This window comes from Oryctolagus cuniculus, chromosome 15, assembly GCF_964237555.1.
Source record: "Oryctolagus cuniculus chromosome 15, mOryCun1.1, whole genome shotgun sequence".
NCBI classification, from domain to species: domain Eukaryota; kingdom Metazoa; phylum Chordata; class Mammalia; order Lagomorpha; family Leporidae; genus Oryctolagus; species Oryctolagus cuniculus.
This window is the reverse complement of record NC_091446.1, coordinates 76,569,529-76,590,830: the sequence shown is the minus strand read 5'-3', so window position 1 is coordinate 76,590,830 and position 21,302 is coordinate 76,569,529. Positions and strand designations below refer to the sequence as shown.

The window sequence follows — 21,302 nt, the reverse complement described above, 5'->3', positions numbered from 1 at the left end:
GTACAGGAACTACATCCCGATACTCAGCAAGGCTTAGTAGTGTGAAACATCACAGAGCATCCATGTTTCTCTAAAGGGAAGGCTGGGAAAACATCCAAGGTCAAGGGCAAAGTTACTGAGCCAAGGAAGAGTGCCTTGAACCTGAACATTGGAAAGAACCACTGGAGATTTATAAGCAAAGGATTGACTTTGATCAGAATTTATTTTACAAAGATTTCTCTACTGGCAATATAAAGGAGTAAAAAAGTGAGGAAAAAAGTTAAGTCAGAAAATTTCCATTGTAAACTAAATGGCCATTGGGGCTGGGATGTAGCCGAGAATATGACCTGATGCATACTTCAGAAATTTAGGGGGTAGAATGAATGGAATCAATCAACAGAGTCATTGCATGGAATGTGGAGCAGATCAATATGTACAATGACCCCATTTTTGCTTAGTTAAAATATTTGGGGAGAGGGAGAGTGAGATGAAGAGGTGGAGTACAAGGGATTTTCCTGTGCAGTGGGACAGCTATGTTTGATATTGCATGTTGAACACATGTCATGACTCAGTCATCCCTCAGCTCTTGAGGATTGGCTGCAAGACTTTCCACAGATAGCAAAATCTGCTGAGGCTCAATTCCTTTCTGAGAAATGACACAGCACTTGCACGCAACCTACACACATCCTGCTGTATCCTTCAAATGATCTCTATTCACTCACGATGCCTACTACAATGGGAATGCCATATACACAGTAGTTGCACTGTACAGTTTGGGAATAATGACCAGAACAAAATCTACAAATATTTAGTACAAATGCAATTATTTTTTCTTCAGTGTATTCCATCCAAGGTTGGTTGAATACAGTTCTACATGTAGGCAGAACTTGCAGATAAGGAGGGTCAAGGGTACACTTATCATCATTCATGGAATATACAGGACAAAGATGGAGTCTCAAGTAAAGGATTGTATTCAGTTGGTAATAATGTGTGACAGTGGCTCATCACCTGCAACAAATGTCAATAAAAGGGGAAGATGGGAGAAAGGGAGGAAGGGCTACATGGGCACTCTGTACTTCCTTCTCAATTGTCCCACAAACCTCAACTTTTCAGAAAACAGACTCTATTAACATCTTCTAAAAAACAGGAGGTGGGAGAAATACCAATTTGAGATTTCCAAGTAACCTGGGCATGTCCAATTTAGGTTCGTCATAGAGGGTCATCTTGTTGAGTGCCATCTACTTAGGAAGAAAGCCCACGGAAGAGCTGCCTCCACACTTCCTTAAGAGCTCAGCATCAGCATTGGAGGGTTGGACTCAATGTCCTTGGCATTCCTTTGACAGACAGATGCTGCACTTGTAAGAGAATTGGACATGCACCCCAACACAGGAGTTGCATAACATGCTTGCCCTTCAGGAACCTTGATTTTCTGAATTATATATTTCTTACCAATATATCGTGTGTTCATAAGCCTGAGCAGGAAGAAATTCTACAGCCAGGTCGTGCATATGGATGACTTATCACAGCTATAAAATCTGGATGTTTCCAATTCATGAACCTTGCTGCTCAAATGTGAATCAGAACACACAGTGCAGACCGCATTCCTCACAAGCCTAAGAAGTCTATGAATACAGGAGCAAAAGAGGAATGAAAAGGCTGAAAGCAAAAATCAAAAGATGTAGAAGCACTCCAATTTGACCTTTAGGAAAAAATGTGCTGTTGACACTTAGCTCGGCAGGATATTGATGTGTAGACCTTACATAAACATTTGTCTTCCAGCTAAAAATAAACAAACAGGAAAACAACAAACCCACCAAACAACAGTTGAGCCAGCTCCTTGCATGCAGAGCTATAAATGGAGCATGACCCAAGCAAGAGGGAGCACAGAATAAGCGACTCTGGGGTTGAAAAGAGATGGTCACGACTTCCCAGCTGTCATGGACGCACCTCGGGGACACCTAATTCATCACCTTCAAGGATGTTTATCCAACCTCAGACAGGTCTGACACCAAGAAAGCATTCCTTTTTTTCCACATGAGCTGCATTCTGTCTCAAACTCTCCTATCCAAAGTTCCTAGTTTTCTCCACATGGACTAAGAAACCAGGTCAGCCTTTAGGAATTAATTCTTCCAATTACCATATGCATTAGGTGTATACATTGTGTCAGGCGTTGCACTAAACACTGGTTATTCAATGGGGGAAACACAAATGCAGCCCTTGGATCCCCAAAATTTATTATCTAGAGGAATGGATGCATATTAAACAAAAAGTTAGCTCATAAATTCACAGCTACACAGTGTGATCACTGCAAAGAATCACAAGCGTTTGGGGTGATGACACAGAAAAATCGAGAGAGGTGATTTGAACTGAAGGGTGTTGGGGAAGGTCACTGAGCAGGCTTCAGGACTGAGAGAGAGTTGGTTGGGTCACAAACAGAAGAGTATCCCAGAATGCAGGCAGCCTATCTGAAGACCATGAGCTGGAATCTACCCGTGGTACTCAAGGAGCAAACAGAGCGAGGAAGCAAGACAGTGGAAGAGGTGAGCAGAAACCAGAGAGGGTGCGCAGAAACCCCCCATGTCATGGAAAGTCTTGAAATCACAGTGCTTGTTTTCCTTTCTAAAAATTCTTTCCATTACTCTACATCTTTGCACTTACATATAAATGTTTAGGATAATCATGTCATTTTAATTTTTTTAAAGTCCAGTGGGGTTTTGACAAGCACTGAGTCTGTGCCTCGGGGAGACTGACCACCTCAAAAATATTGCATCTTCCAGCCATGAATGTCAGATCTTCTTTAATTTCTCTCAGCAACATTTTATACTTCTCAAGGCACAAATGTTAGCTATCTTTAAAAAATGTGTTTGCATCAATCTTATGCTTTTATGCTACGGTAATGCTTGGATTTTATTTTTATTGCTTCCATTACTGGCTGTTACTATCCATAAATGCAAGTGTACAGGGGAGGGCATTGTAACTCAGGGGGTTGAATGGCTGCTTAAGATGCCTGCAACCCCTATGAGAGTGCCTGCTTGAGTTCCAGCTACTCTGTTTCTGCACCAGTTTCCTGCTGATGTGCCTGGGAGGCAGCAGGTGATGGCCTGAAATGAGAGCTCTGGATGGAGTTCCTGACACCTGGCTTCAGCCTGGCGCAGCCCTAGTTGTTGCAGGCATTTGGGGAATAAAACAGCAGATGAGCAATCTCTCTCTCTCTCTCTCTCTCTCTCTCTCTCTCTCTCCCCATCCCCCATCTCTACCTCTGTCTCTTTTTCTCCCTGTGGCTGTGACTTTCAAATAAACTTTAAAAATATAATGTGCCAATGCCATCTCACTATTCCAAGTGATCAATTTCAGTTCACAATTGATCATAATGAAAGGACTAAGAGTCAAAGGGAGCACATAAACAAGTCTAGTATCTGCTAACACTAACCGATAGAATAAATAAAGGGGAGAGTGATCCAACATGGGAAGTGAGATACTCAGCAGACTCATAGAATGGCAGATGTCCTAAATAGCACTCTGGCCTCAGAATCAGCCCTAAAGGCACTCGGATCTGGCTGAAAAGCCCATGAGAGTATTTCAGGCATGGAAAGCCAAGACACTCTGGCAAAAAGATCTCTGTGAGTGAGATCCCAGTGGAAAGAACAGGTCTTCAAAGAGGGAGGTGCCTTTCTCTGAAGGGAGGAGAGAACCTCCACTTTGACTATGACCTTGTCTAAACAAGATAAGAGTCGGAGAACTCAAGGGGCTTCCATAGCCTTGGAAACTCATGACTGGTGCATAGGGAGATTACTGATGCCATAAACAGGAGTGTCAATTTGTAAAGTCAACAACAGGAGTCACTGTGCACTTACTCCTCATGTAGGATCTCTGTCCTTAATGTGCTGTACACTGAGGCTTAATGCTATAACGAGTACTCAAACAGTATATTTCACTTTGTGTTTCTATGGGGGTGCAAACTGTTGAAATCTTTACTTAATGTACACTAAACTGATCTTCTGTTAAAAAAAAAAAAAAAGAAAAGAAAAGAAACTATCAATTCCCAACTTGACTCTCACTGGGATTAAACATGACAATAGGTCTGATCTGATTTCATCATCATTTAAAAAAAATCATCTATTATTTTTCACTTTATGTTTCTGTGTGGGAACAAACTGTTGAAATCCTTACTTAAGGTATACTAAGCTGATCTTCTGTATACTAAGATAATCGAAAATGAATCTTGATGTGAATGGAAGGGGAGAGGGAGTGGGAAAGGGGAGGGTGGTGGGTGGGAGGGACGGTATGGGGGGGAAAGCCATTGTAACCCATGAGACGTACTTTGGAAATTTATATTCATTAAATAAAAGATAAAAAATAAAAATAAAAATAAAAATATAATTGTATAATGACTGTTTCCTGCAACATAAAATTTACATACAAGATTTAACTGTTTTAGAAAGTTGCTATTATTTTCTACTAAGACCATCTTGTCACCACAAAATACAGGTACCCCACCTGTTCAAGTCTGGATGCTTTAAGTCTTTCATTGTTGTCACTTAAGTCACAACATAGTTTCTGATCTTAAAGCAATGAAAATTCCATCAGGTATATGATCAAAGTCAGTTCTTGATTTCCTTCATCATGGTACGAAAGCTTCCTTTAATTTCAAGCTGACTTATTTTAAATCATGAATGCATGTTGAATGTTGTCAGAGGTTTTTCTACATTAAGATGATTGTGTGATTGTTTTTCAGTAACATAAAATTATTATGAATAAATATTTAAAGGTATGTAAGAATTATGCCTTGAAAACTATAAAATGTTACTGAGAGAAATTAAAGAAGATCTAAATGAATAGAAATATATTCAATATTCATGATTGGAGGACTCAATATTGTTAATAGGGCAAATCTCCACAATTAAGATATTCAATGCAATCCCTATCAAAACCTCAGCTGAAACAAGCTTGTATCTCAGAGATAAAACTTCATTTGAATATGACATATTGTCCTTTTGATTTATCACTGTACTAAACCTATTAATATTTTGTTGAAGACATTTGCATCCAACTTCAACGAAGATAATGATGTGCAATTTTCTCCTATGATCTTTTCCTACTTTTGTTATCAGGATTATGCTGGGTTCATTCAATGCATTTAAAAACACATTTTCTCCTCTACTTTCTGACAGAATTTATGATTCGCATGATTTCTTTGGAGGTCAGACAGTGCCAGCAGTGAGGCCATCTGGGACTAGCATGTCATAGGTGGCAGTGTGTTTGCTCACAAACCCAACATCTTGCTTTTTAAAGAAATCTGTCCATCTCACCTGGGTTATTGAATTTATTGGCACAAAGTTGTTGCACTGAGGGCTGGTTAATGACACAGACATGACTGGATACACATGTTGACTTGTTTAGGGCTCTCATTCAGGAGCTTGGCTCACGTGAGGATGGCAACTGAGAAGTCATCCGAAGCCTGGGGGCCCTGGGAAGCTGGCAGTGTGGCCCTGTCCAAGCCTGGAGCCTCACGCCCAGGGAGGCTGAGGCTGTGAGTGCCAGCAGGAGGGCTGCTGGGTGAGTCCTAGAGGCTGAAGGGCAGCCACTGACATCTGAGCCCACAGTGGAGCTCTCCCAGCAGGCGGCCACTTCACCTTCTGCAGTTGCTCCAGACTCACAGACAACTGGCACTGCCCACCCTCATCCAGGTCAGGTCTCCCACCCAGTCCATGTGGACTCACACGTCAATCTCCTGGGAAAACACCCTCCCAAATACACACCTCAAATAACACCCAAATAATGCTTCTCCAGGCTTCTGGGTATTCCTTGATTCAGACAAGGTGACATCTTCAGATTAACCGTCACAATAATGTTGTCCTATTATCATCTCCAACTAAAGAACCTATAGGGGAATGTCTCTTTTCACCCCTGATAGTGGGAATTTCCATTCCTCTGATTCATTCATCTTGGCTACTCTTGCTTGGAATTTGTATAAGGTTAAGTTTTTAAACTTATCCAACAGCCAACTTTTAGCTTTTCTAATTTTCCATGCTGTTACACATATTCTCATTTTTTCTTAAAGTTATACTGAATTAAGCTTGTTCTTATTTTTGTCTTCTCTTAAGGGCAAAACTAAGAATGCTGACTGTCTGCAAAAATAATTTGCTTCTAATAGAGGCATTTAAAGCTGCAAACTTTCCTTAAAGCACTATTTTCACTACACCCCACAAATTTTGATATGTTGTATCCCTGTTATTATTTCATTAGAAATATGTTTATAATTTCTTTTCTGTTTTTTATCCTTGGTACATGAGTTATTTTGAATTATGTTATTTAATTTCACTGTGAGTTTTCTAGATGATTTTTTTATGGATTTCTGGGTTAATTTGATTGTGGTGGTGGAGCCTACTGAAATTTAACTCTGTTGCTCAACTAGTGGTCTTTCTTGCACAGAATTTTCTGTGCATTCTAGAAGAAAACTTGTATTCTTCGGTTTTGGGGTGAAGTGCTCTATAAAGGCCAACCATCTGACTCCTGCTTAGGATCTTTACTCATATGTTAATCTATACGATGGAATTCTCACATTCAAAGTGACAAGGACCCATGTCCTAAACAGTCTTGAAGTTCAGTCTCTAAAGTACTTGATCCTCAGTAGCCCTGGACAGTTCATATGATCCCCATTTTATCCACAAATAGCTTTAAAACCCTCGACATAAGTATTATCAAAATCTACATGTATTTTTCTTTTTAAAAGATATATTTAGGGCCCAGCATTGCTGGGATCCCAAGTGCATTCGTGTGTCAGGAGCTCCACTTCCAATCCAGCTCCCTCTTAATGGCCTGGGAAATGCAGTGCAGAATGGAGCAAAGTGTATCTAGTGTACTTAGGCCCCTGCCACCTAGTGGGAGATCCAGATGAAGCTACTGGCTCTTGGCTTCAGCAAGGCCAAGTGCTGGCAGCTGAAGCCATCTAGGGAGTGAACCAGCAGATAGAAGATATCTCTCTGTTTGCATCTCTTCTGTCTATCTCTGTAATTCTAACTTTAAAATAAATAAGAAAATCTTTAAATATATATATATATATATTTAAAAGGTGGAGTAAAATAGAAAAAGAGGGAGAGAGAAAAAAAGGGAGAAAAAGAGAGAAGAGATTTTCCATCTACTAGTTCACTCCCCAAAAGCCCACAACAGCCAGGGCTGAGCCAGGTCAAAGCCAGGAGCCAGAAACTCCATCCAGGTCTCCTACATGGGTGGCAGGGACCTAAGTACTTGAGCCATCATCTGGTGCTTCCCAGGCACATTAGCAGGAAGCTGGATCAGAAGTGGAAGTGGGACTTCATCCCAGGCACTCCAATATGGGATGTGGGTGTCCCAAGCAACAGCTAAACTCACTATATCACAAAGCCCACCCCAAAACGTAAGTATATTTCTATTTATCATAATAATTTCACTTATCAGTATATATTTACATTTGCTTCATGTCTTTTCATGTCCTGAGCAATCTTTTTTTGCAGTACTGAATAATATTCCATTGTTTGGATGTACCATGGTTTTTCCATTCACCTAGATATCTTGGTTGCTTCCAGGTTTTCAAAATCATTAATGAAGCTGCTGTAAACATCCATGTGCAGGGTTTTATGTGGGTACATTTTTAAAGTTATTTTGGTAAATACTAAATACTGCTGGATGGTATGGTTGCAGAATGCTTAGTTTTAGGAGAAATTGACAAAGGGTTTTCCAAATGTCAGGATCCTAGATTGTGGCCATTCTGATAAGGGTATCATGATATCCCAATGTTGTTTTCATTTGCAATTCTCTAATGATCTAAGATGTCGAGCATCTTTTTCTTGTGTCTGTTTGCCATCTGTAAATCTTTTTTTTTTTAATTTATTTTATTTATTTGAAGGGCAGAGCTACAGAGAGAGGAAGAGAGAGAGAGATTTCTTATCTGCTGATTCACTCCCCAAATGGCCACAATGGCCAGGGCTGGGCCAAGCCAATGCCAGGAACCAGGAATGTCATCCATGTTTCCCACATGGGCGCAGAGGCCCAAGGACATGGGCCATCTTCTGCTGCTTTCCTAGGTGCATTAGCAGAGAGCTAGATCATCAGTGGAGCAACCAGGACTCAAACCGGCACCCATATGGTTGTTGGCATTGCAGGCAGCTGCTTAACATGTTGTACCACAATGCTCTCCCCTACATCGGTAAATCTTTAGTGAGCTTTCTGTTTGGATCGTTTGCCATTTTCAGATGGTTTGCCTTCTTACTTTTAAGTTTTAAGAGTCCTGTGTGTATTTTGGACACTTGTCATTTATCTTACACATGTTTTGCAAAGATTTCTCTCACTTATTTTGTCATTCTTTTAGCAGTATCTTCCACAGACACTTAAAACTTAATAAATTCTAAGTTTCTCTTTTCAATTAATGGATCATACTTTTGGTGTTGCATCAAAGAAATCATCTTCAAGGTCAAGGTCATCTAGGTCATTGTTTATCATAAAATGTTTGCAAATAATGTTACATTTAAAATAAAAAAGTTATAGGAAATGTTGTGTGAGTAAACGTTATTTATTTGCATCAATATGATTGGAAGGAAAATTACCTTGTGACAAATTAGGCTTCTGATGAATTCCATCTTTTTATTTTCTCCTCTGAAATTGTTTAGATTTGTGGGTAAAGGCAGAACTCTTACTATAGATTGCCTGTTTTCCCTTAGCTTAGCAGAAGGATTTATCTGTAGGAAGCATTTGCTCCTATTAATTTGCAAATTTGCTATTTCCAAATTCAAGGAACAGATAAGCAAACATCTGAAAGTTGCCAATTACATCAACCTCCCTGTTTTACAATGCAGAAGATGCAGTCATCTGAGAGTTGGTGACAAGTACAAAACAGAGCTGACCACTTCCTACAATATCACCTCTCCCACATCTCCAAGGCCTACTGCCTTACCTTGGACCAGAACTCCAGGTCTCAAAGCTGTCCCTCCGACCACCAAGGCCCTTACCAAAGATCACAAACAGCAGTGACAGTATCCAGCTTCTCTGTTGCCCTTCCTACCTGCCTGGGAATGGCCTAAGCTCTAACACGTATTCATTGATTCTCCCAGTAACCCTGTGAGGTGGATGCTATTCTTACCCTATGTCCAAATGAGAAAAGAGAAGTACAGAGAAGTGAAGTGATTGCCCAAGATCAGACAGGTAGTGAGAGAGAGGATTTGCACCCAGGCAATCAAGCCCCAGTATCCAGGCTCATTACAGCCATACCCCATTGTCCCTCTGGGTCCTTCCACTGCTCTCCTGCTTTCCAACATGAACCTCTGGGCTAAATGTGATCCCACTGAGTGTATTCCTCTAGAATTTTAACCAAAATATTTCCTAACTTCAGGCACTGATGAAATCAGCAGCCTGCAGTGTCCAACTGCCTGCCAATTCCACCCTTGCCAAATGGCTGGGCTGTCATAGTAACAGGTGAACCCTCACTGGGAATTGTAATGCACATGAAAGCAGGTACTGCATTTTGAGACGTGTTCATGAGCCAAAAGTGAGATATGTGCTCCTTGATTAATTCACTTCAAATCCACCCCAACGATTAGGTAAAAATTGCTTAAGGTACTTGTAAAGGGTATCTCTGTTCTCCGGAAGATTTTAATCTCTCAGGGTTCTTATGAACATTTTAAATGTGGGCATTTATATGGACAGAGTAGATTACAATAATAATTGAATGCTTTATATTAGCTTGAAAATTTATAGATTTAAGATTATTTGGCTTACTGAGGAATATATTAATAAAAAGAAGACAGCTATGCATAATTCATCTTTTTAGATAGGTGCTAAAATTACCTGGCAATTTTTTAAGCCACAAGGATTACATTTCATGAGCAAGGGAAGGATGCTATCCAATTATCAAATACTATGAGAAAGGCGAGGCGCTTGCCTTAGCAGTTAAGACTCTGCTTGGGACACTGCTGTGCTGAGTTCCAGCTCTGCTCTTGGTTCCAGCTTCCTGCTAAAGCACAGGCTGGGAGGTGGCAGGTGATAGCTCAAGTGATTGAGTCCCTACCACTCATGCAGAAGACCTGGATTGGACTTCAAGCTCCCAGCTATGGACTTGCCCAGCCCTGGCCATGGTGGGCATTTGGGAAAGAACCAGCAGATGGGAGTTTGGCCTATCTGTCCATCTTCCTGTCTCTATCTCTCTCTCTCTTGCTCTCTCTCTCTCTCTCTCTCTCTGTCTCTCAAATAAATACAAACTTTTTAACTGTTTGAAAAACTTCTAGGGGAGAAGGGAGATAACTGATGGGAGACAACAATGAGAGAGTCAAATCCATCTTGCTTTGAAAATGCATCATCTTAGTGATTTGTTTTTATATCTAAAGATAATGAAGTTTAAAGGAGCAACAGTGGAAAGCCCCTGAGGTCCTCACAGCTCTGTAGGGCTCTGCATGCACAAATCCCAGTTCTCTGGCATTTGTCTCTGACAAACAGCAATTTATCAGTAAATAGCAGAGCTTAGTAATGTGCATAAGAGTTTATGAAAAGCAAGAACATAGTGTTTCATCCCACCGTAGTGTCAATCAGAATGCTAGAAACAGAAACTTCATCACGTGGGCAAAAAACTCAGAAGGGAAAATGCCCCACTATTTCATAGTACTAGTATGGAATTCACATCACAGCCTTCACCTGCACAAACCCAGAATAAGATTTGAGAGGATGACTCCAGCCAGACGTACTACTAGGAGCTCCAAGGGGCCGGCGCCGTGGCACAGTAGGTTAATCTTCTGCCTGCGGGGCCAGCATCCCATATGGGTGCCTGTTCTAGTCCCAGCTGCTTCACTTACAGTCCAGCTCTCTGCTATGGCCTGGGAAAGCGGTAGAAGATGGCCCAGGTCTTTGGGCCCCTGAAGCGCCTGGCTCCTGGCTTCAGATCAGCACAGATCTGGCCATTGCAGCCATTTGGGGAGTGAACCAACGGAAGGAAGACCTTTCTCTCTGTCTCTCCCTCTCACTGTCTATAACTCTAACTCTAATATAGAATGAATAAAATATTAAAAAAAAAAAAACATGTATCTGTGTTTATGGAAAGAATTCTCCACACTGAAAACAAAACAATGAAGACAACATGGTGGTACAAAGGTAAGTTTCAACGTAAAAGACACAACACAGAAATATGTCTATGTGGCAACTCCACTAAAGAAAGGAAGGAGGAGGGAGAGAAGTATTGTTCTGGTCATAGAATTGCTTATTATTTTAAAGATTTACTTGTTTGTTTGAGTGGGAGAATTCAGATAGAGAGAGGGAGAGACAGAGAGAGAGAGGTCTTCTGCCTTCTGCTCCACCCCTCAAATGGTCACAATAGCTAGGTCTAGCCCAGGTTAAAGTCAGGAGCTTTAACCAGGTCTCCCACGTGGGTGCAGGGGCCCAAGCACTTGGGCCATCTTCTACTGTTTCCCAGGTCATCAGCAGGGAGCTGGATAGGAAGTGGAGCAGCAGGGACTCGAACCAGCTGATGGAAGACCTCGCTCTCTCTCTCTCTGCCTCTCCTCTCTCTGTGTAACTCTTTCAAATAAATAAATCTTTTTTTTTAACAGGCAGAGTGGACAGTGAGAGAGAGAGAGAGAGACAGAGAGAAAGGTCTTCCTTTGCCGTTGGTTCACCCTCCAATGGCTGCCGCGGCCAGCGCACTTTGCTGATCCGATGGCAGGAGCCAGGTGCTTATCCTGGTCTCCCATGGGCTGCAGGGCCCAAGCACTTGGGCCATCCTCCACTGTACTCCCTGGCCACAGCAGAGAGCTGGCCTGGAAGAGGGGCAACCGGGACAGAATCTGGTGCCCCATCCGGGACTAGAACCCTGTGTGCTGGTGCCGCAAGGCGGAGGATTCGCCTAGTGAGCCGTGGTGCCAGCCCAAATAAATAAATCTTAAAAAAAAGATACTAAAGAACTTTTGTTGGAAACTATATATTTTTTAAAAACTGGAGTAGGAATTTTTTGTGGTTTGTGTATTATAGTACACATCATCATATCAGGACTCTTTATAACAAAAATTTTAAATAAAATAGTGACTGAGAAACAAAGAATATACCCGCAAAGTAGGATGAAGAAAGACTTGAAAAGGAAATAAAAGTATTCAAGCAGAATTTATATAATCATTATAATTGCTGAAAAGTATATGAAGACTAGAGAAAATGCATTATCTCAGGGGATTTGCTTTTGTTGCTTTTGTATCAAAAGAACAAAGCTCAAAGGAGCCACAACGGAAAGTTGAGGAAGACAAACCAAGGAGTCTCCCATAACAAATAGGAAAAAGGAGACAAATTGAAAATGATCAAAGAGCAGGATATAAATAAAAGACTCGCAGTACCAACACAGGAAGTTAAGGTTCCTGGAAACAAGATAAAGGTAAGCAGGACATAAATAATAAGGAAGGATTTAATATTTATAGGTGACAAAATTACTGAGCTGAAGGTGCAATTTTCTTTTTGCCTATCTAGAAGACTCAAGAATTCTAACCAAATGGATGGCACTCAAGCTGGCTCTAATAAATACAGATGGTAGTTTTAAAAACCAATGATGTTGGTAAGGGCAGGGACAAAGGAAAAAACAAAAGTGAAGAAGTGGAGGAAGGAGGGGGAAAGAAGGAGAAGGACAATAAAGGAGGAAGAAACAGAAAAAGGGAGAGGAGGATGAAGTAGAGGGGAGATAGAGAAAATGTAGAAATGGGGGCGGGACATAGGGATGAGACAGAGGAGTGAAGACAAAGGGAGGAGAAAGTGAACAGGAAAGGAGAAAAGAGGAAGAGGAAAGGAGAAGGAATAGAATAGAGGAAGAAGGAGGAGAGAAGAGGGTAGGAGGAGGAGCAGAAAGAAGGGGGAACAGGGGAGAAGAAGAGATGGGAGAGAAGGGACCATGTGGGAGGGACACAGAGGGAAGGCGAGCGGAAGGCAGGAGGAAGAGGCCAAGGCTTCCCTCAGCATTGCACACAGGAAGCCTGCAAGGAGCAATCTCCACAGAGTAATCGGGGTAGAGTCTTCTCTTCTAGTGAGTTTGTTTGTTTCTTTATTTATTTGAAAGGCGGAGATACAGAGAGAGGAGAGAGAGCGAGCGAGCGAGAGAGCACTTCTATCCACTGGTTCACTTTCTAAATGGCCGCAATAACCGAGCCCCAAGCACTTGGGCCATCTTGCCCTCACACCAGGCACTCTGACATGGGATGTGGGCCAACTAAGCAGTGTCTTAACTGCTGTGCCAAAGGCACACCCCATACTCTTATGGCTTTCCCAGGCCATAACAGAGAGCTGGATGGGAAGAGGAGCAGCCGGGATTGGAACCAGTGCCCTTTGCCAGCACTGCAGGCAGAGGCTTAACCTTCTACACCACAGTGCCAGCCCAGAAGGGGAGTCTTGGCTCAAGAGTATTATTCCACCCAAACAAGTTTAATTCATGTATGAACATAATAGAAAAAAGAGTCTCAGGTGTGCTATCTCAGAAATTAGCTCACTCTTGTTAGGTGTATTTCTCAAAAACCTACTCTGGCTGATCAAAAATGCCTAAGAGTAAAGAAATGAACCATGGCTAAATCATGGGTTTAAGAAACCATCAGGGGTCAGTGCTGTGGCACAGTGGATTAAGCCACTCCTTGGAACACTAGCATCCCATCTGAGTGCTGGTTTGAGTCCTGGCTCCTCTACTTCCCATCCAGCTTCCCACTGATGTGCCTGGGAAGGCAGCAGAAGATGGCTCAAGGACTTCAGCCCCTGCCACCCCTGTGGGAGACTAACATGGAGCTGGCTTCTGGCTTTGGCTTGGCCATTGCAGCTGTTTGGGGAGTGAACCAGTGGATGGTTTATAGCTACAAACACTTAAAAGTGAAAAGAAAGGCATTGAATCAGAAGTTAAGGGACTCACTAAATTCAAAACTAGCAGAATGCATAACAACCATAGGAGCAGAGAAATAAGATGGAGAATATAAAAACATCACAGAAATCCACAAAATCAAGGGTTGGTTCTTTAAAGAAATCCAATATACTGGCAAACCTTTAGTTACCTTGACTAAGAAGAAAAACAGAAGACCCAATAATGAGAATCAGAAATGAAACGAGGTTTATTAATCCCTATATTATAGAAATGATAAATGGCTGCAAGCAACTATTACAAACAATTATGTGCCAACAAATTGGATAACCTGGATTAAGTGGACAAATTTGCAGAAACACTCAACCTAGACTGAATCATGAAGAAATAGAAAATCTGAATAGACCTATTACTCATAAGGACATTGAATAAGTAATGAAAAACCTGGAAACATAGAAAGGCCCAGGACCATATAATTTAATTAGTGAATTCTACAAAATATATAAAGAATGTACAGTGATTCTCCTTGTATTCTTTTTTAAATATTTCAATTCATTTATTTGTACTGTATTTAAAAGGGAGAGACAGAGAGAGAAAGAGATCTTCCACCTAGTGGTTCACAGCAAGTCTTTTATTTATATCCCTAAATACTTGCAAAATCCAGGGATGGGTCCAGCTGTAGCCAGGGGCCCTCACACCAGGCACTCTGACATGGGATGTGGGCCACCTAAGCAGTGTCTAACTGCTGTGCCAAAGGCACACCCCATACTCTTATCAAAAATTTAAAAATGAAGAGGAGGGAACCCTTTCTGACCTACTCTATGAGGCCATCATTGTTACCCTGGTTCTGAAGCCAGGCGAAATCACTACAGAAGAAGAAAACTAAGATGAATACTGCCAATTAATATTTATGTAACATTCCCAAACAAAATTCTAGAATCTGCATTCAGCAGCATATTGAAAGGCTTATACACCATGACCAAGTGGGATTTATTTCTGGAAGGCAAGGATGTTCCAATATACAGAAATCAGTCAATGCAATATACTACATTAACAGATTGAAGGAAAAACCCCACACAGTCCAGCACTTCCATGATTAAAAAGTCTATACAGTAAGGGCTATAAATTCTTGGACTTAAAAAAGCATCAAAATAAACTGATCTTTTAATTCCGACCTGTCACAATGTTTTGAAGCCCCCTTGTATGAGAAATCTATGGCTCACGTCATATTCATGATGAAAGACCAAAAGCGTTTCCTCTACGGTGAGAAAAAGGAAATGGACATCTGCTTTCACCATTTCTCTTCAACAGTACCAGAAGTCCCAGACAGGTAAGAACATTAAACAATAAAGTCATTCATATTTGAAAGGAAGAAGTAAAAGTGTTTCTAGTCTCAGAATGATTTAATATGCAAAAAACACTAAAATTAAATACATAGAAATAAATATTCACACATCTATTAAAATCAGTAAACGAACTTAGTGAAAATGCAGGGCAAAAATCAACGTAAGTATTAGTTGTGTTTCAAAACAGTAACAATGGAATGTCTGAAAAGCAAATTATAAAAACAATCCCACACACAACAAAATCAAAAAGGATAAAATAATTCAGAATAAATTTAACCAGAGAGGCAAAAACATACCCACTGAAACCTATAAATGGTCGCTGAGATACAAATAAATACAATGATATCCTCCATAAATGGATTGGAAGATTTAATAACATGAAAATGTCAATATTTTCAAAAGTGATCTATTTTTTTAAGATTTATTTTATTTATTTGAAAGAGTTACAAAGAGGTAGAGCCAGAGAGAGAGAAAGAAGTCTTCCATCCGCTGGTTCACGTCCCAAATGAACTGCAATGGCCAGAGCTGAGCTGATCTGAAGCTACGAGCTAGGAGCTTCTTCCAGGTCTCCCAGGTGGGTGCAGGGGCTCAAGGAGTTGGGCCATCTTCTGCTGCTTTCCCAGGCCACACCAGAGAGCTGGATTGGAAGTGGAGCAGCCAGGACTCAAACCAGCGCCCATATGGGGATGCTGGCACTTTAACCTGCTGCGCCCCAGCGCCAGTCCCCCAAAGTGGTCTAAAAGTTTGATGCAATCTCTATTCAAATTCCAAGGTTGTTTTTTTTTTTTTTTTTTTTGAAATAGGAAAATCCATAAAATTCATATGGAATCTCACGATATGCCAAGTAGCCAAAACAATTTTGAAAAAGGACACAGTTGGAGGGCTTACATTTCCAACATACTCCAAGGGCAGATTTTGGTCTATAAGTTACAGCACCGATCTATCAGTACACTGACATTCCAAAGTGCCTGGGCTTGAGTCCTGTCTACACTCCCAATTCCAGCTTCCTGCTGAGGCAGACACTGGGAGGCAACAGGTGAAGGCTCCAGTACTTGCATCTCTGCCGCCCAAATGGGAGACCCGGACTGAGTTCCCAATCCTGGCTTGGGTCTGTCACAGCCCTAGATGTTGTGGGCATCTGGGTAGTGAACCAGCAGATAGGAGTTTTCTTGTGTGTCTCTGTCTCTATTTAACTTTCTCAAATAAATAATTAAATAAATACTTTAAAAACATTCTCCAAAGTTACAGTAATGGATACAATGTGGTACTGGCACGAAAAGAGACAAAAGGCAAATTGACTGGAACAGAGCACCCAAAACAAACCCTCTCACATATGGCTAAATGGTTTTAAACAAGGATGTAACCATTACCCTGATTTCAAAACCACCCAAAGATACTACAAGAAAAGAAAATTACAGGAAATTAACCCCGATGAACATCCATGAACAAATCCTCAATAAAAGTACTAGGAATCCTAGTTCAACAACATGTGAAAAGGATCCTACTCCATGCCCAGGGAGAATTTATCCTAAGGTTGCAAGGATGTTTCAACACATGCAAATCAATAAAGGTGATTCATCATATTAACAGAATGAAGGATTAAAAATACACATTCATTTCAACAGATGCAGAAAAAGCATTTGACAAAATTAATGATAAAAAAATCTTAACAAATTAACAAGAGAAATCATGCATCTTAACATAACAGAGACCATAAGTGGCAAGCCTATACTTATCATCATATTAAATGGTGAAAATCTGGGGCTGCAACTGTGGTGTAGCGCTTTAGGCTGCCGCCTGCAGCACTTGCCTCCCATATGGGCACCAGTTTGAGTTCTGCTTTAGTTCTGATCCAGCTGTCTGCTCATGTGTCTGGGAAAGTAGAGGAGGAGGGCCCAAGTGCCTGGGCCCCTGCACCATGTGGGAGATCCAGAAGAGGCTCCTGGCTCCCAGCTTTGGATCTGCCCAGCCCAGGCAGTTGCTGCCATTTGGGGAGTGGATGGAAGATCTCTGTCTCTTCCTCTCTCTCTGTAACTTTGCCTTTCAAATAAAGAAATAAATCTTTAAAAACAATGGTGAAAAGCTGAAGGGAAGGATACCCATTCTCATCACATCTATTCAATATAGTGCTGGCAGTACTAGCCAGAGAAATTTAGTCAACGGAAAGAAATAAAAAGCATTCACATTGGGAAGTAAGAAATAAAAACTGTCTCTATTTGCAAATGGCATGACCTTCTATGTAGAAGACATTAAAGTATGTCACCAAATCAGTGTTATAACTAATAAATGAATGCAGTAAATTTGCAGATAGAAAATTCACATGCAAAAATCAGGAGTGCTACTACAAACTAACAATGAACTATTAGAAAAAGCAATTAAGAAAATAATCCCATTTGGAATAGTATAAACAAGAAAATTCTTAGGTATAAATTTAAACAAGGAATTGAACCATCTGTACATTGCAAAGTAGAAAATGTTGGTCTAAGGAATTGAAGACACGAATAAATGAAAAGATATCCTGTGTTGATTGACTTAAAAAGATTGTTAACAATATGCATACTACCCAAAGCAATGTAGAGATTCAGTACAACATCTATCAAAATTCCAATGATAATTTTCTCAGAAATAGAAAAAAATATCCTAAAGTTCCAATGGAATCCTAGAAGATTCTTGAATAGCCAATCCTGAGCAAGAAGAACAAAGCTAGAAGCATACTACCTGATCTTAAAATGTAAACAAACAAATATTATAAAACTGGAATAGCTGAGCAGAAAGAAGACTGGCATAAAGACACACACAGTAGACAATAAAGAGTACAGAAATCAGCCCATACAATTAGAGTCAATCGGCCTTCATTTGGTTTTGGTCCAAAATTGCCAGTGGGGAGGAAAGTCTCTTCAATGAATGGTGTTGGGAAAACTGGATAATCACACATGGAAGAATTAAAATAGAGCCTTACGGCAACCATATTAAAAAATAAACTCACAGTGGATTAAAGATTAAAAAATAAGATCTGAAACTGTAAAAGTTCCAGAAGAAAACACAGGAGCCAAGTTTTAAGATATTGGTCTGGGTAGTGATTTTTCAGATGTGATCCCCAAGGCACAGGCAACAATAGATTAAAGAGAGTGCATCAAACTGAACATTTTCCATACAACAGCTACAGAGTGAAGAGAGAACTTAAAAAATTACAGAAAATCTTTACAAACTATACATGTGATGATGCATTAAGGAGCTCAAACAACTCTATAGCAAGACAAAGTAATATCTCACAAATAGGCAAAGGACCTGTATATATATATTTCTCAAAAGACATATTAATGGCCAACAGGTATATTTAAAAATGTTCAATATCTACCAGTACGCCCATGTTTACTGCAGCTCAATTCACAATAGCTGAGATATGGAACGATCATAGATGACTGAATAAAGAAAATGTAGTATAAATACATGATGGAATACTACTCAGCCTTAAAAAAGAATGAAACACTGACTTTTGCAACAAAATGGATGCAACTGGAGATCATTAGGCACAGTAAATAAGCCAGATCCCCCCAAAAAATATGTTTTCTCTCATTTGTTATAGTTAAAATGTACAGAGAGTATTAGAAAAGTTAATATAGTTCCTGGTGCTGTCACGTAGTAGGCTAAGCCTTGGCCTGCAGTGCTGGTATCCCATATGGGTACCAGTTTGTGTCCCACTGCTCTGATTCTGATCCAGCTCTCTGCTATGGCCTGGGAAAGCGGTAGAAGATGGCACAAGTGCTTAGGCACCTGCACCCACATGGGAGACCCAGAAGAAGTTCCTGGCTCCTGGCTTTGGGTCGGCCCAGCTCCAGCAGTTGTGGCCATTTGGGGAGTGAACCAGCAGACAGAAGACTGTTCTCTGTGTGTGTGTCTCTCTCTGTGTCTATAACTCTGCCTCTCAAGTAAATAATATAAAAACTTTTAAAAAGTTAATACATATGAGTGAAATTGACATCTTTGGATTTGATTAGTTTACAGTCTTTGTCTATATCCCTGCTGAACAATGCTCTCTCTGCTTTTTCCTTGTTGAACATTTTATTTAGTGGAGAATTAAGGCTTTGACTAATGTTCTCTTTATATTAATAAAAATCAAATAAAAATATGTAATAGCATGAAAAAAAAAACCAGTAAAGTGATAGATTATAGCAGGAACTTCTACAACCAAAAGAGACCAGGGTAGGAAGCTCAATTGACAAACAGTTCAGGACTGTGAAGAGGCAATTCGCAGGAGAGAAATGCTGCCTAGTGCTGAGATGCCAGGTGTCCAGAGGTAGGGACCTCAAGAAAGCTGTGCTCCTCTTCCCCAGGGACTGCTGGCTCTCCCTGGAGCCCCTGCATGCTGGGGGAGAATAGGATAGGCACAGAGGGGACTGGGGACTTGTGGGTCCGACTCCTCCCCACCTCCCTCTTCTCTCTCTTCTGCTCCTCCCCGGGAATGGAGATGAACACAAAATGCTCAAAGGAGGCCCAGGGTGAAGGGAACTGGAATAATCAGAGCCAGCAGCCGGTAAAAATCAAATGCCTCCATGTCCCTGGGCTCCCCTCATGGCACAGGTTTCTGATGAGAAATACACACACACACACACACACACACCCCTTTCCACCAGTTCCACGGCCATTTAAATGCTGAATGAAACATTATGAATGGGAGAAAGACTCATTATTCTAAAACATGGGAGACCAGGATGCACAGTCACCCACACTGCCCACCTGTCCTCCTCACCTTGGCCCCGGGCCTGGAAGACAACCAACAAAACCCTCTGGACTTCCGTATAAGTCTTTGTGTGCTGAGATGGGCAACTGCTCACGGGCCATGGTGTGAAACACTTCTGGCTCCACACACTTTGTATCTAGACCAAAGCTGCACTCTTCAAAAACATGAAAACTCTGTCACGTATGGCAACAGGGATGAAGCTGGAGCAGAATATGCTAAATGAAATAAGCCAACCACATACAGACAGATATAAGGGATGCACGATCTCACTCATATGTGCAATCTAAAAAAACTGAACTCGAGCGGAGGAGGCAAGATGGCGGAATAGGAAGGGAGCACACTGATAGTCCAGGGAGAGATAGTTTAATAAAAGTGGAGATACTGCAGGTTCAAGGAAGAGTAGGGGAGGAAACAGCAGAAGAAACTCTTCTGGAACGCGTGATTCACAGCGGACCTGCGTGGAGAGCGTGGGAGCCCACAGTTTGGGACACCAGCGGCAGACTCAACACACCAGTGCTGGAACACAAGGTGAGCCAAACCTCAATAGCCTGAGACACCCGCAGGCAAGCGGAGAGAGGAGACTAGAGGGAACGACCCCCGGGGGGGGGGGGAGTTCACCAGGCTAACTGGAAGAGAGAGAGAGAGAAAAAAAAAAGGTGACTGGTACGGACACGGGTTTCTCTCTCTCCGCTCACCTCTCAAGGGCGAGCAAGACAAAGAGCAGGCGCCATCTTGGACATACCTCATAAGCAGAGCAACCTCAGGTCTGCACCGGCCCTGAGCCTAGCAGAAAAACCTGACTCTGGGTGGGGCAAATTAACAGGAGATTAGGACCTAGTAAATCTGTGGTGCTACTGAACTGAGACTGTGAAAAAAGAGACGGTGGGGGAGAGAACTCACGGAATTCACGTGAGCACTCTCCAGAGATGCTACAATTCCGTAACTTTGGCAACCCAGTAGGAGACTGAAGGAGAATTTGAGCCCACTCTGAGGGCCGAATAGATTCCCTGTGTGGTCCTTGGGAAAGAGCTTCTGATCTCTGGCTCCTGTGGGTATATCATTTGCCTGCTAACTACCTCCAACTTCGTTCAGCTGTGCGGAATTACTTCCCCTTTGAATCAAAAAAAGAGAGAGAGAGAGATTTACCATGCCTAACCTGGGAGTGTCACCTTTGGCACACCAAACAGAGCTCTCAGGCCACACCCATCTCAAGCCCTAAGGCTCCATCAAAAACAGATAGTCCACTTAATCTAGAGTCATAGTATAACAAGAAAAAGCACCACAGTGAAGAAACCAAATATCTCCAATATGACAAATAACAAACGCAAAAACCGAGGTAATAAAAACAAGGAAGTCACCATGACGCCCTCAAATGAAAAAGACACCCCAATTCAAGATTATGAAGAGG

At 41.4% G+C, this 21,302-nt stretch overlaps 1 protein-coding gene across 1 annotated transcript in view; it reads right to left on the bottom strand.

Annotated features, from left to right (window-relative positions):
- The window catches only part of LOC100350278 (glutamate receptor ionotropic, delta-1), a 328,379-nt gene that overhangs the window by 104,951 nt on the left and 202,126 nt on the right, over positions 1-21,302 (bottom strand). The gene's annotated exons all lie outside the window — the stretch shown is intronic.